At 39.8% G+C, this 15,437-nt stretch overlaps 1 pseudogene; it reads left to right on the top strand.

The window, feature by feature from the left end:
- Positions 1–13,203: 13,203 nt before the first annotated feature.
- Positions 13,204–14,920, top strand: LOC110539446 (olfactory receptor 11G2-like; annotated as a pseudogene).
- The last annotated feature ends 517 nt before the right edge of the window (positions 14,921–15,437 follow it).

The raw sequence follows: 15,437 nt of genomic DNA, 5'->3' as shown, positions 1-15,437 counted from the left end.
TTGGAGTTGCCGGTCAGAAAGGTCCCGTGGACCCCTACACATTAAAGGCTAAAGTCATTGCTTTTGTTTACCCTCCAGAACATGCTAATCCTATTGCTGGAGACACCGCATACCTGAGTTGGAAAATGTGGAGAAATCAAGCTGGTACTTATTGACTTAGAAACTTCATCCATACCGGCTAGCTTTCATTGTGAAGAAAGGTGCTGTATATGTTACTGGAAGAGAAAATTAATCATAATGGCCCATAAAGTGTGTGATTTTTGAGGAAATTTCACAGACCCATGTACTAGTCTCCCAGGGAATCGCTTCTTAGAAGCAAGGAGGTGCTGTCCATAAGAATCCATGGTTGAAGTCAACTTATCACAAGACTAACAGACTTCTGTAGTACAGATAGCACTGCATCCTGGTGCTTAGGGAGCATATGACAAACACCCAGAACAGGTCTGGTGAGTGACCGATAAACTCAACAACCGCCTCTCTAAAGACGTCTAAGAGATTAAGACCCAACAAAATGAATGTCTTCCTTACCCCTGGGTGAAAATAAGAATCGGAAATTAAGGCACAATGCCTTTAGGATGGGAGTGAGCAAGGGCGTAAGTATTAGAGAGGTGTGTCCTGACACTGTTTCTCTAGAATAAAATACTGAAGAAGCAACCAAAATGCCCTGCTAAAAATCCTGCAGGATCCTGCAGAAAATACTCCACTGCTCTTCATGATGTATTTTTGCACCTTATCTTCAAGCCGGCTGTTAGGAGGTGGACTACTTCTGCCCTCAGAAAATCCTGGAAGCAGCCTTTCCAGCTGATTCTCGATATTCCTCTTCCATTCAAGAAAGAAGGCAACATAGTGGTTAACTAAGGGAAACAGTGAAATATAGCTTATGAATCTATGCCCCTGAAAAAAGTCCACTGTTCACTTTGTGAGAGTGTGTGTGCTGTGTCAGAGAGAGTCATAGTGCTTCCATCTTGTCTCTTCACTATCCTACTCAGCATGTTTCATAACAACAATTCCTAGAAGGCATTATTATGTCCATTTGACATTAGAAGTTAAGAGAAATAAATATTTGCTTGTAGAATTTTCCTTAATTGTGTATTTTACTGCAATAATGTATGCTGGAGTCTCATTTTCTCAAACAACAATGACTTTAGAGTACACAGATGGACACTCTTGAGAGTTTAATATTATAAGTGCATTACAGAGCACTAACTAGATGCCAGGTGCTCAGCAGATAGTATTTATCTAATTCTCAGAACACACTACGTGGGCAGGACTGTCGGCCTCCATTTGCCAGCAGAGGAAAACAATGTATGAAGAAGTAATAGAATGTCGAACAGAAACAGCACAGAGGCTGGCCTCACACCCAGATGGCCTAGCTTTGGAAGCGTCTAAGCTTCCTTTTCAGGCTGGTGAGGCCACAGAATATGTTGGCCTATTTATTCTCTGGACTGGCTGGGAAGTTAACTAAAATTAAAAACTTGTGCTCTACTTTTGTTTCTCACACTTAGCTTTAAGGGGAAAGAAAGTAACCCTGAAAAGCACCCAGGACATTAAATTATTGTCCAGGATTTCACAGAGCCCTGAAGTCCTACTGTAATTAATACAAAATAAAATAATTAAAAAAAAGAAATAGTCACCTCTGCATGGATACCCATAGCCTAGAGACGAAAGTGCACGTTGACCAAAAAGACATGTTACAGTTTGGAAATGCTTGAATGATATTTTATTCATTGGATCACAACGAAAGTAATAAGTTGAATCATTTACCAAACACGTCTTTATCAGACTTTCTGTGCATGTGAAAGTTAATTTTTGCCCCCATAGCGTTAGAAAAGCTCATTTCTAGTGTCTGGTAAAGATGGGGCTGAGAAGCCAGAAAAACAATCTTCAGGAGAGAGAAATAGTAAATCCACCAAGGAATTAATTCTTGAGCCATATCAAATTTACAGCCTTTACGATCTGGGTCAGACTTCTCTTTTATTCTTCCCTCTGAACATGACATCACATGTACCTGTGACATAATGGAAATATTGCATCTAATGAAACAAAGAAGTTGAGGAGAGCAGACATTTTGACTGGCCAATCATATTCTTTGATTACATTGCATGCTTCTCCCTTTGTCTATAGTTATCTGTACAATATGAAATATCATATTTTATGTCTAGAATATTTGAAATAATTTATTCTTTAGTTCTAGTTTGCCTCCTAGAAAAAATTGATTCCATATTTATAAATTCATGAGAAGTAACTAGTTCTGATTCTAAGGGAAATTCACCACATTTAATTATTATAATTATTTTTAATTAAATGTTATTTTTTCTATTAATTATAGTTTATTTACTTTGTATCCCAGCTGTAACCCCTCCCTCATTCCCTTTCAATCACACCCTCCCTCCCTCCCTCATCTCCTCCTTGCCCCTCTCTAAATCCAGTGATAGGGGAGGTCCTCCTTCCTTTCCATCTGACCCTAGTTTATCAGGTCTCATCCAGATTTGATGCAATGTCCTCCTCTGTGGCCTAGCAAGGTTGCTCCTCCCTCAGGGTTGGGGGAGGTCAAAGAGCCAGTCACTAAGTTCATGTCAGAGACAGTCCCTGTTTCCCTTACTAGGACAATCCACTTGGATACTGAGCTGCCATGGGCTGCCTCTGAGCAGGGGTTCTAGGTTATATCCATGCATGGTACTTGGTTGGAGAATCAGTCTCAGAAAAGACCCCTGTGATTAGATATATTTGATCCTTGTGGAGCTCCTGTTCTCACCAGATCTTATTAAATCCTCCTTCTTTTATATGATTCCCTGCACTCTGCCCAAGGTTTAGGTATAAGTCTCAGCATCTGCTTTGATACACTGCTTGGTAGAGACTTTCAGAGGCCCTCTATGGTAGGCTTCTGTCCTGTTTCTTGTTTTCTCCTACTTCCAATATCCTTCCCATTTGTCTTTCTAAATGAGGATTGATCATCTTACCTAGGGTCTGCCTTCTTGTTTATCTTCTTTAACTTTACAGATTTTAGTATGTTTATTCTATCTTACAGATCTAGTATCCATATATAAGGGAGTATATACTGTGTGTCTTTCTGCTTCTGGGATACCTCACTCAGGATGATCTTTTCTAGATCCCACCATTTACCTGCAAATTTCATGATTTCTTTGTTTTCAATTGCTGAGTAGTATTCCATTGTGTAAATGTACCACAATTTTTTTTATCCATTCCTCCACTGATGGACATCTGGGTTGTTTCCAGGTTCTGGCTATAATGAATAAAGCTGCTTTGAATATGGTTGAACAGATGTCCTTGTTGTGTACTAGAGCATATTTTGGATATATGCCTAGGAGTGGTATAGCTGTGTCTTGAGGAAGCACTATTCCTAATTGTCTGAGAAAACACCAGATTGACTTCCAAAGTGGTTGTACAAGTTTACATTCCCACCAGCAATGGAGGAGGGTTCCTTTTCTCCACATCCTCTCCAGCATGTTTTGTCACTTGAGTTTTTTATCTTAGCCATTCTGACAGGAGTAGGGTGAAATCTCAGGGTCATTTTGATTTGCATCTCCCTGATGGCTAAGGACGTTCAGCATTTCTTTAAGTGTTTCTCTGCCATTCTATATTCCTCTACAGACAATTCTCTGTTTAGCTCCTTACCTCATTTTTTAATTGGAGTGCTTGATTTGTTGTTTTTTAACTTATTTAGTTCTTTATAAATTCTGGATATAGGGTTGTTGAAGGTCATTTCCCAGTTTTAAGGCTGTCATTTTGTTCTGAGGATAATCTATTTTGTTGTTATTGGGTGTTTTTTAGGTTTGAAGTCTTTTATTTTACATTTTTTTGTTATTAGTTACAATTTATTCACTTTGAATACACCCTGTAGCCCCCTCCCTCCTCTCCTCCCACCCTTTCCCTTCTCCACACATGGCCCTCCCCCAGTCCACTGATAAGGGAGGACTTCCTCCCCTTCCTCCTGATCTTAGTCTATCAGGTCTCATCAGGAGCAGTTGCATTCTCTTCCTCTGTGTCCTGGTGAGGCTGCTCTTCCCTCAGGGGGAGGTGATCAAAGAGCAGGCCAATCAGTTCATGTCAGAGATAGTCATTGTTCCCATTGCTATGGAACCCACTTGAATACTGTACTGACATGGACTACATCTGTGCAGGGGTTTTACACAATGGAATATTACTCAGTAGTAAAAAATAAGGAAACCATGCAATTTTCAGGTAAGTGGTAGGAACTGGAAAATCATTCTGAGTGAGATATCCCAGAAGTAGAAAGACACACAGGGTATATACTCACTCATAAGTGGATATTAGACATATAATATAGAATAAACCTACTAAAATCTGTTGTACACCTAAAGAAATTAAACAAGAGGGAGGACTTTGGCTAAAAAGCTCATTCCCCATTCAGAAAGGCAAAGAGGATGGACATCAGAAGAAGGAGAAAAAAGGGAACAGGACAGGAGCCTGCCACAGAGGGCCTCTGAATGGCTCTACCCAGCAGGGTATCAAAGACAGTGACTTTTGCTTTACAGAAGCTTTTCAGTTTCATGAGATCCCACTTATTGATTGTTGCTCTTAGAGCCTGTGTTGTTGGTGTTCTGTTCAGGAAGTTGTCTCCTGTACCAATGAGTTCTAGGCTCTTTCCCACTTTTTCTTCTAACCAATTTATTGTGTCTGATTTTATGTTGAAGTCTTTAATCCACTTGGACTTTAGTTTTGTGCAGGGTGATAAATATGGATCTATTTTCATTTTTCTGCATGTAGACATCCTGTTAGATCAGCACCATTTGTTGAAGATGCTTTCCTTTTTCTATTGAATGATATTTGCTTCTTTGTCAAAAACCAAGTATTTGAAGGTATGAGGGTTTATTTCTGGGTCTTCTATTCAGTTCTGTTGTTCCACCATTCTGTTTCTATGCCAGTACCATACTGTTTTTATTATTATTGCTCTGTAGTACTCCTTGAGATCAGGGATGGAGATACCTCCAGACGATCTGTTGTTGTACAGGACAGTTTTGAAAATTCTGGGTTTTTTGTTTTTCCATATGAAGTTGAGAATTTTTCTTTCAAGGTCTGTAAAAAATTGTTTTGGTATTTTTTTATTTTAATTTAATTTTTTTTATAAATTACACTTTATTCATTTTGTATCCCCCCATAGGCCCCTCCCTCCTCCCCTCCCAATCCCACCCTCCCTCATCTTTCTGCATGCATGCCACTCTGCAAGTCGACTGATAGGGGAGGTTCTCCTCTCCTTTCTGAGCTTAGTCTATCAGTTCACATCAAAAGTGGCTGCATTGTCCTCTACTGTGGCCTGGTAAGGCTGCTCCCCCCCAGGGGGAGGTGATCAAAGAGCAGGCCAATCAGATTATATCAGAGGCAGTCCCTCTTCCCATTACTATGTAACCCACTTGGACACTGAACTGCCATGGGTTACATCTGTGCAGGGGTTCTAGGTTATCTCCATAAATAGTCCTTGGTTGGAGTATGAGTCTCTGGGAAGTTCCCTGTGTTCAAATTATCTTTTTCTGTTGTTCTCTTTGTGGAGACCATGACCTCTCCAGCTCTTAATATTTCCCAGTTCTTACATAAAATTCCATTCACTCTGCCCAACAGTTGCCCATCAGGCTCAGCATCTGCTTTGATAGAATGTAGGGCAGAGGCTTTCAGAGGCCCTCCGTGGTACGTTCCTAGTTTGTTTCCTGTTTTCTTCTTCTAGCTTTCAGTAGTCCTCTGTAGAAGGTTCCTAGGTTGTTTCCTGTTTTCTTCTTCTTCTGATGTCCATCCTCTTTGCCTTTCAGTATGGGGGTTGACCGTTTTAGTTAGGGTCCTCTCTCTTGCTTAGTTTCTTTAGATGCACAGGTTTTACTGGGTTTGTCCTATGTTGTATGTCTATATGAGTGAGTATATACCAAGTGTGTCTTTTCGCTTCTGGGACAACTCACTCAGGTCGATCCTTTCCAGGTCCCACCATTTACCTGCAAATTTCATGATTTCCTTATTTTTCATTGCTGAGTAGTATTCCATTGTTTAGATGTACCACAATTTCTGCATCCATTCTTCAGTTGAGGGGCATCTGCATTGTTTCCAGCTTCTGGCTATTAAAAATAAAGCTGCTATAAACATGGTTGAGCTAATGTCCATTTTGTGTACTTGAGCCTCTTTTGGATATATGCCTTGGAGTGGTATGGCTGGATCTTGGGAAAACACTATTCCTAGTTGTCTCAGAAAGCGCCAGATTGATTTCCAGAGTGGTTGTACAAGTTTACATTCCCACCAGCAGTGGAGGAGGGTTCCCCTTTCTGCACAACCTCTCCAGCATGTGTTGTCACTTGAGTTTTTGATCTTGGCCATTCTGGTGGGTATATGGTGAAATCTCAGGGTTGTTTGGATTTGCATCTCCCTAATGGCTAATGAGGTTGAGCATTTCTTTAAGTGCTTCTCTGCCATTCGGTATTCCTCTGTCGAGGATTCTCTGTTTAGCTCTGTTCCCCATTTTTTAAGTGGATTACTTGGTTTGCTGCTTTTCAGCTTCTTTAGTTCTTTATATATACTGGATATGAGTCCTCTGTCAGATAAAGGGTTGGTGAAGATTCTTTCCCAATCTCTAGGCAGTCACTTTGTTTTGGTGATGGTCTCCTTTGCTTTGCAGAAGCTTTACAGTTTCATGATGTCCCATTTATTGATTGTTGCTCTTAGAGCCTGTGCTGTTGGTGTTCTGTTCAGGAAGTTCTCTCCTGTACCAATGAGTTCTAGAGTATTCCCCACTTTTTTTCTAGCCAATTTAATGTGTCTGGTTTTATGTTGAGGTCTTTGATCCACTTGGACTTCAGTTTTGTGCAGGGTGATAAGTATGGATCTATTTTTATTTTTCTACAAGTAGACATCCAGTTGGACCAGCACCATTTGTTGAAGATGCTATCTTTTTTCCATTGTATGATTTTGGCGACTTTGTCAAAGATCAGGTGTCCATAAGTGTGTGGGTTTATTTCTGGGTCCTCTGTTTGGTTCCATTGATCCACTATTCTGTTTCTATGCCAGTACCATGCAGTTTTTAAAACTGTTGCTCTATAGTACAACTTAAGATCAGGGATGGAGATACCTCCAGGAGATCTTTTATTGTAGAGGATTGTTTTAGCAATTCTGGGTTTCTTGTTATTCCATAGAAAGTTGAGAATTTTTCTTTCCAGGTCTGTAAAGAATTGTGTTGGTAATTTGATGGGCATTGCATTGAATCTGTAGATTGCTTTTGGTAAGATGGCCATTTTTACTATGTTAATCCTGCCAAGCCATGAGCATGGGAGATCTTTCCATCTTTTCATATCTTCTTCTACTTCTTTCTTCAGAGATTTGAAATTTTTTTCACACAAGTCTTTGACTTCCTTGGTTAGGGTTACTCCGAGGTACCTTATGTCATTTGTGGCTATTGTGAAGGGTGTTGTTTCCCTAATTTCTTTCTCAGCCCTTTTGTCTTTTGTATACAGGAGGGCTACTGATTTTTTTTGAGTTAATTTTGTATCCGGCCACTTTGCTGAAGGTGTTTATCAGCTGTAGCAGTTCCCTGGTAGAGTTTTTGGGGTCACTCACATATACTATCATATCATCTGCAAATAGTGAAAATTTGACTTCTTCCTTTCCAATTTTTATCCCCTTGATCTCCTTCAACTGTCTTATTGCTCTAGCAAGGACTTCCAGAACTATGTTGAAGAGATATGGACAGAGTGCACAGCCTTGTCTTGTCCCTGATTTCAGTGGGATTGTTTTAAGTTTCTCTCCATTGAGTTTGATGTTGGCTATAGGTTTGCTGTATATCCCGCCTTTACTATGTTTAGATATGTGCCTTGTATCCCTGATCTCTCCAATACTTTAAACATGAATGGATTTTGGATTTTGTCAAATGCTTTTTCAGCATCTAGGGAGATTATCATGTGGTTTTTTTTTTCAGTTTGTTAATATGGTGGATCACATTGATGGATTTCTGTATATTGAACCACCCCTGCATACATGGGATGAAGCCTACTTGGTCATGGTGGATGATATCTTTGATGTGTTCTTGTATTCGGTTTGCCAGTATTTTGTTGAGTATTTTTGCATCAATGTTCATAAGGGAGATTGGCCTGAAGTTCTCTTTGTTTGTTGGGTCTTTGTGAGGTTTAGGTACCAAGGTGACTGTGGCTTCATAGAATGAGTTTGGTAATGTTGCTTCTGTTTCGATTTTGTGGAATAGTTTGAAGAGAACTGGAGTTAGCTCTTTTTTGAAGGTCTGGTAGAATTCTGCGCTGAATCATCAGGTCCTGGTCTTTTTTTGATGGGAGACTTTTGATGACTGCTTCTATTTCCTTGGGGGATATAGGACTATTTAATTGATTTACCTGGTCCTGATTTAGCTTTGGTAAGTGGAATCGATCAAGAAAAATGTCCATTTCATTTAAATTTTCAAATTTTGTTGCGTATAGACTTTTTAAGTAAGTCCTAATGATTGTTTGGATATCCTCAGTGTCTGTGGTTATGTCCCCCTTTTCATTTCTGATTTTGTTGATTTGGATAGTGTCTCTCTGCCTTTTAGTTTTCTTGGCTAAGGGTTTATCTATCTTGTTGATTTTCTCAAAGAACCAGCTTTTGGTTTTATTGATTCTTTGAATTGTTTTGTTTCTAATTGATTGATTTCAGCCCTGAGTTTGATTATTTCCAGCCATCTACTCTTTTTGGTGTGTCTGCTTCTTCTTTTTCTAGGGTTTCTAATTGAGCCATTAAGTTGTTTGAATGAGCTGTCTCGAATTTCTTCTTGAAGGCACTTAGTGCTATGAACTTTCCTCTTAGCACTGCTTTCATTGTGTCCCATAAGTTTGTGTATGTTGTGTCTTCATTTTCATTGAGTTCTAGGAAGACTTTAATTTCTTTCTTTATTTCTTCCCTAAACCAGCTGTCATTTAGTTGCAAGTTGTTCAGTTTCCATGTGTGTGTAGGCTTTTTGTTATTACTGTTGTTGTTAAGGTCCAGCTTTATTCCATGGTGATCAGACAGGATACAGGGGGTTATTTCAATTTCTTGTATCTGTTGAGGCTTGCTTTGTGACTAACTATATGGTCTATTTTGGAGAAGGTTCCATGAAGTTCTGAGAAGAAGGTAAATTCTTTTGTGTTTGGGTGTAAGGTTCTGTAAATATCTGTCAGGTCCATTTGGTTGATGACCTCTGTTCTAAACATTTTTTTCTTTGTTTAATTTCTGTTTTGTTGACATGTCCTTTGTTGAGGGTGGGATGTTGAAGTCTCCCACTATTAATGTGTGGGGATCTATGTGTGGTTTAAATTTTATCAATGTTTCTTTTACAAATGTGGGTGCCCTTTTATTTGGGGCATAGATGTTCAGGATTGTGATGTCTTCTTGGTGGAATTTTCCCTTGATGAGAATAAAGTGTCCTTCCCCATCTCTTTTGATTAATTTTGGTTGAAAGTCTATTTTATTAGATATTAGAATGGCTACTCCTGCTTGCATCTTGCATCCATTTGCTTGGAAAGTCATCTTCCAACCCTTTACCCTCAGGTAATATCTATATTTGTGACATAGGTGTGTTTCTTGTATGCAACAGACTGCTGGGTTTTGTTTATCCATCCATTCTGTTAGTTTTTGTCATTTTATTGTCGAATTGAGTCCATTGATGTTGAGAGAGATTAATGACCAGTGACTGTTAGATCCTTTGAATTTGATGTTGGCTGGGGTCATACGGTTGTGTGCTTAGTTGCTTTTTGTTTTACTGTAGTGAGGTTAATTATTTCCTGTGTTTTCTTGGATGTAGCTAGTTTTCTTGGGTTGTATTTTCCCTTCTAGTGTCTTCTGTAATGCTGGATTAGTGGGTAGGTAATGTTGTAATTTGTTTTTGTCATTGAATATCTTGTTTTCTCCATCTATGGGGACTGAGAGTTTTGCTGGGTATAGTAGCCTGGGCTGACATCTGTGTTCTTTTAGTGTCTGCATGATATCTGTCTAGGCCCTTCTGGCTTTCATAGTTTCTGTTGAAAAGTCAGGTGTGATTCTAATGGGTTTGCCATTATATGTTACTTGGCCTTTTTCTCTTGCAGCTTTTATTATTTTTTTCTTTGTTCTGTAAACTTACTGTTTTGATTATTATGTGGCAGGAGGATTTTCTTTTCTGGTCTAATTTATTGGGTGTTCTATAGACCTCTTGTAATCTTATTGGCCTCTCCTTTAAGTTGGGGAAATTTTCTTCAGTGATTTTGTTGAAAATATTTTCTGGTCCTTGGAGCAGGGAATCTTCTTTTTCCTCTACTCCTATTATTATCTTTTGTCTTTTTATGTTGTCTTGAATTTCTTGGATTGTCTGTGTCAGGAATTTTTTAGATTTAACATTTTCTTTGACAGATACATTTATTTCTTCCATTGTGTCTTCCACACGTAAGATTCTTTTTTCCATCCCTTGTAGTCTATTGGTTATTCTAACCTCTGTGATTCCTGTTTTCTTCCCTAAGTTCTTTCTTTCCACAATTTCCTCCATTTGTGTTTTCTTTCCAATTCTATCTTCAGGTCTTGAGCCATTTTTTTATTTCCTTCACCCGTCTGACTGTATTTTCCTGTTTTTCCATCAATTCCTTCAGCTGTTTGTTCTAACAATCCTCTTTTTCTTTTATTTCATTCAGTGATTTAAGTATTTCTTCTCTATAGGCCACAAACTCTTTGCCTGCAATTTCCTCTATTTCTTTATGGATGGCCATAAACTGTTTGTTTTTATCATCCTCTATTTCTTTAAGCATTTTATTTCTTTCCTCTGTTATCCTCTTCATGATCATAGATGTTAGGTCCTCTTCTTGCTTTTAAATTTTGCTGGGGTGTCCAAGGCTACTTGTCCCTGGATAATCGGGTTCTGGAGATGCCATATTGCTCTGCCTTTTGTTGGTTGAACTTTTATGCTGGCCTCTACCCATTGGGTTATCTTAGGTGTTTGGAGTTAGTTTCTGGTGGTTCCTGGAATCCTGTGGTGGAGAGAATCCCTTTGGCAGGAAGATGGTTTTTCCTGAAGGGAAGCCTTCTCAACTTTTTGGGTATAGTCACTGGATGGCTGGTGTTTTTCAGGAGTTGCCTCTGCTCACCTCAGGCTTAGAGACCTGAATGGTAACTGTGGTCCTTGTTAGTTGAGAGGGTTCTCCTCTCACCAGGAGAAGTCCTGAAGACAGCTGCCCAGTTTCTTGCTGTGAATTTGGTGATCTGGTGCTGTAACCTGTGTGTCCCTTGGTTTGGTCAGTTTTGTTAGAGATAACTGGTTGCCCCTTGGAGCAGTATCTGGGGGTTGATCTCAGGGATTCTGGGCTTTTGTAGGTCTGAGGTTGGGGCTCTGTGCCCCAGAACCCAAGAGGTAATCTGTGGTGGGTGAGTACTGCTCTCCTGGTAACAGCAGGCTATCTGGTGCACAGCAGTTCCCTGGGTTGGGCCAGTCTGCAGGACCTTTTCTGGGGACATACTGGGTAGTCTAAGTCCATCCCCTTTGTTTAGTTCCCTGTGAGGATTTCTCCAGACTGTGACTCCAAGTCTCTGGTGTCCTGGGGCGCACAGTTCTGTCTGTGAGGAATAGTTGGTACAAAGCAGGTCTCTGGGCTGATGGCACACACACCTGTCTGCTAGTCTGCAGGAGCTGGGTGCCCAAAAACTCTCTGTGCTTCTGGCTTGGGGCCAGATCAGTGATGGTGGCTCCTACCTGCCAGTCTGTGAGAGACTTTCCCTGGGTAAAGCCTGGGTGGCCCAAGTCAGTACTGTTTCCTTCCTTCCCTGTGGGGGCCTCTGCCAACAGGAACTCCCTGTCTCTTTTGCACTAGGGTGCACAGCTCTGTCTGTGCTAGAGAGCTGGGCGCACAGCCTTTCTCCAGGCTGGCACTGGTGCTTGGGGCCCAGTTCAGTGATGGCGGCTCCTACCTGTTGGTCTGAGAGAGACTTTCCCTGGGCAAAGCCTAGGTGGCCCAAGTCAGTACTGTTTCCTTCCTTCCCTGTGGGGGCCTCTCCAGACAAGAACTCAATGGCTGGCTCTTAATGGCTCCCAGTGCACACCAACAACCATTTTGTTATCTTCAGAAGCAAGATCTAGAAAAAAAAATTTTAAGTGAAAACAGAGCTGTTTATTAAACACTCACTGGGTGTTATGAACATAAATAATAAATTGATTACAATAGTAATTAGTGTGATACATGTTATATTATACACAATGTATAAAATAAGACAATAAATTTCAGAGAATGTTCATGCTTTTATCCATAAGACAAAGGAAGATATCCTTCTATGAGTCCAGAATTACAGACCACTTCCTATGTGACATGAGTCCTCTGTTGTCCATCATTGTTCCAGAGCTTCACTCATGGAGTTTTTCTGGACAATTAGGAATTACACAAAAATACAAGAAAAGAAGATGTTCTCTGATCAAATTATAAAAAGTCTTGCAGTATGACTACAGCATGGCCATGAAAAATCAGAGGGATAATTTGTGAAGATATTGCAATAAATCAAAGATATGATAGAGGAAGCTTGAATTTGGGTATACAGAGTGGCAGAGAAAAGAGACAAGCACATGCATTAAGGTACCAATTGGAAACAGCCTGTAAGAATGGCATCTATGTTGTTGTGTATGAAGGTCAAAAGAAAGGGAATAGATAAGACCTTACACAGGGGATGAAGAGAGTTCTCAAGTAGATACTCAGTTATCTGTTTCCAATAATATACAGTCAAAATAGATGATGGTCGATAAGATGAGAATCTAGAAAAAATGGTAAAACAAAACAAAACAGACTATAAGCAGTAGATTATTTGAATAGATTTTTTAAGTTGTCATTTCTTTAAGTTAAACTACAAATACAAATACTTGATGATTGTGTGTGTGTTTGTGTGTGTTTTATCTTAGCTTTTGTGATTAAATAGCTTGAATTCATTAGCTATTTCAATTCTTCTCATTGTCTTTCTTGACACTTATCAGTAAAGGCTGTATAAACCAATTCTGGGAATCTTTTGAAACACATATAAACATATACAAAACATATACAAAAGACAAGGAAATTTAGGGTAATTTTTTTCTTTTAAAATGATGAATATCCCGAGTGAACTGATTCTATTAAGTATAGCAACAATCTCTTTAAATATGAGATAGCTGAAGAATTTGATTTCAATTCTTTTTCAAGAGAAGTAAGTATTCAGCCATTTGAAACCAAAATCTGAGGCCCTAGATGGATGAGTGTAGATGTCAGCACTCACATAGAAGACGGTTCTCTAACTGCAGACATCTTTCTCCTCCTGCTCCATCCAATCCCAGGAAACCCCAAAGGTAATACAAACTAGGTGAGTCACTATAATCTTGATTATTCTATTCAGATAATTTAAGCGTTCTTGTCAGAAGATCAAGTATTGTTCATGTCTTCTAGCTTTGGTCTTGAGAAAGGGCACTTTACACCTTCTCACATAATAGGCAAGTACTCTGCCATTTAGCAGCCTCCCAGTGCCAAATTAATGATCTTCTGAGAGAGGAGTGCAGTGACTAATAAGCATATGTCAGCTTGTCAGATTATTGATATTAAATTTTAGCTTTGCCTGTGTCTTTAAGTTCTAGTTCTTTATTAATTGCCATTAAAATTTTTGATGGATTTATACATGAAATTGCTACTGAAAACATTGACTCATTAGATGACCCTGAAATAAAATAATACATTAGATGACAGTAAAATTCCCCCTTTTTTTTCAGTACTAAGGGCCAAGCCAGGACTTAATGAATGCTAGGTGGGTATTCTCCCTTTGAGCTATGACTGTACCCTGAAACTCACATTTTTCTTGCTAAGAATCATCAAGTAATTCATCTAAGAAGAGATGCACTGGGAGACTATTTAAAGAATGCTAATGAAATATACTTACCTACTCATTTTTTTCTTTTTTGTTTGTTTGTTTGTTTGTTTGTTTGAAATAGCATCTCATGTAGCCAAAGCTCACCTTAAACTTACTATACAGTTTAGGTAGCCTTGGCTGCTGCTTTCAGCTCCCAGGTGCTAAGGTTTCAGGTATCCACAACCATGAGCAGCTTCCAATCACTTTTCTTAACGAAGTATTTCTAAATACAAGGATCATGTATATCTTCCATCACACTCCAAACAATATTCTTTGATACAGCAATAAATATTGAGTTGATGGTAAGAAAACCATTCTGTTTCATGTTTGGGCAAGAATAAAGCTCCCTCAGCTATTTCAAGAATATTGAACAATTTCTGGCAATTTCACAGGTCACAGACAGTTGGAAACCCTCAACAGCCCCAACAACTCTGGCACCATCACTGGCTTCATCTTCTTGGGCTTCCCTTGCCTCATAAAGGGACAGCTCTTTCTCTTTGCACTCTTCTCCATTGTCTACCTCCTCACCTTCATGGGCAATGCTTCCATCATCTGTGCTGTGCACTGGGATCAGAGACTGCACACACCCATGCACCTCCTGCTGGCTAACTTCTCCTTCCTGGAGATCTGGTATGTCACCTCACAGTCCCCAACATGTTGGCCAACTTCCTCTCTGACACCAAGGTCATCTCCTTTTCTGGTGCTTCCTGCAGTTCTAGTTCTTCTTCTCCTTGGATTCTATGGAACGCTTTCTCCTGGCAGTCATGGCATTTGACCGCTATCTGCAGGCACATAATCTTGCTTTCATGACTGGACTCCTCTGCAATATCCTGTGATCAGTTGCTGGGTGCTTGGTTTCTTCTGGTTCCCTGTTCCCATCATCATCATCCGCCAGATGTCCTTCTGTGGCTCCAGAATAATAAACCACTTCCTCTGTGACCCTGGCTCTCTGTTGGCCTTCACCTGTGTGAGAAATTCCCCAATAGAGTTGACTAGATCTACTTTAAGCTCCCTGCTTTTATTTATTCCATTTTTCTTTATCATGGAGTCTTTTTTTGTATTCATTGAATGATTTTATTTTTAATGTACAAAATTGTATTTTGATGAGAAAATAATCAGCTCAGACAGAGATTAGCAGTATAATTAGAAGGCAAGAGGTAGTACATCAAGCAGAAACAAGAAAATGTTTTAAAAAATACATCTTACACTGAAACTGGTGTCCTGGGGTCTTGATATATGCTGAGAGTCCCCTCAGCAGCCGGATGACTAAGGTCTTCTCCTTTAACTTTGGTTAGAATGCTAAAGAGGGCTGGATTAGCTGCAGCCCATAATGACACCCATGCTGAGTGGCGTGTGCATAGTCAGGGTCCTGGTTATGGGGCTGAAGACAATGCCAGAAAGGGAGGAGGGAGAGGCATGAGGTGGGAATTGACCAAGACTTGTTACTGAGCAGTGATGAGCAGTATGTGTTTTGTGAACACATGCAAACAGACTCCCACCTCTGGATAACTCCTGGGGCTTGCAGAGTGGTGAGTAGAACTTGAGACTTGAACATTATGGTCTAGATCCGTTTCTGCTGGACCAGTGGG

Source organism: Meriones unguiculatus, chromosome 9, assembly GCF_030254825.1.
Source record: "Meriones unguiculatus strain TT.TT164.6M chromosome 9, Bangor_MerUng_6.1, whole genome shotgun sequence".
NCBI lineage: Eukaryota > Metazoa > Chordata > Mammalia > Rodentia > Muridae > Meriones > Meriones unguiculatus.
Note: the sequence above shows the minus strand (reverse complement) of the source record. Positions and strands in the feature narration are given on the sequence as shown.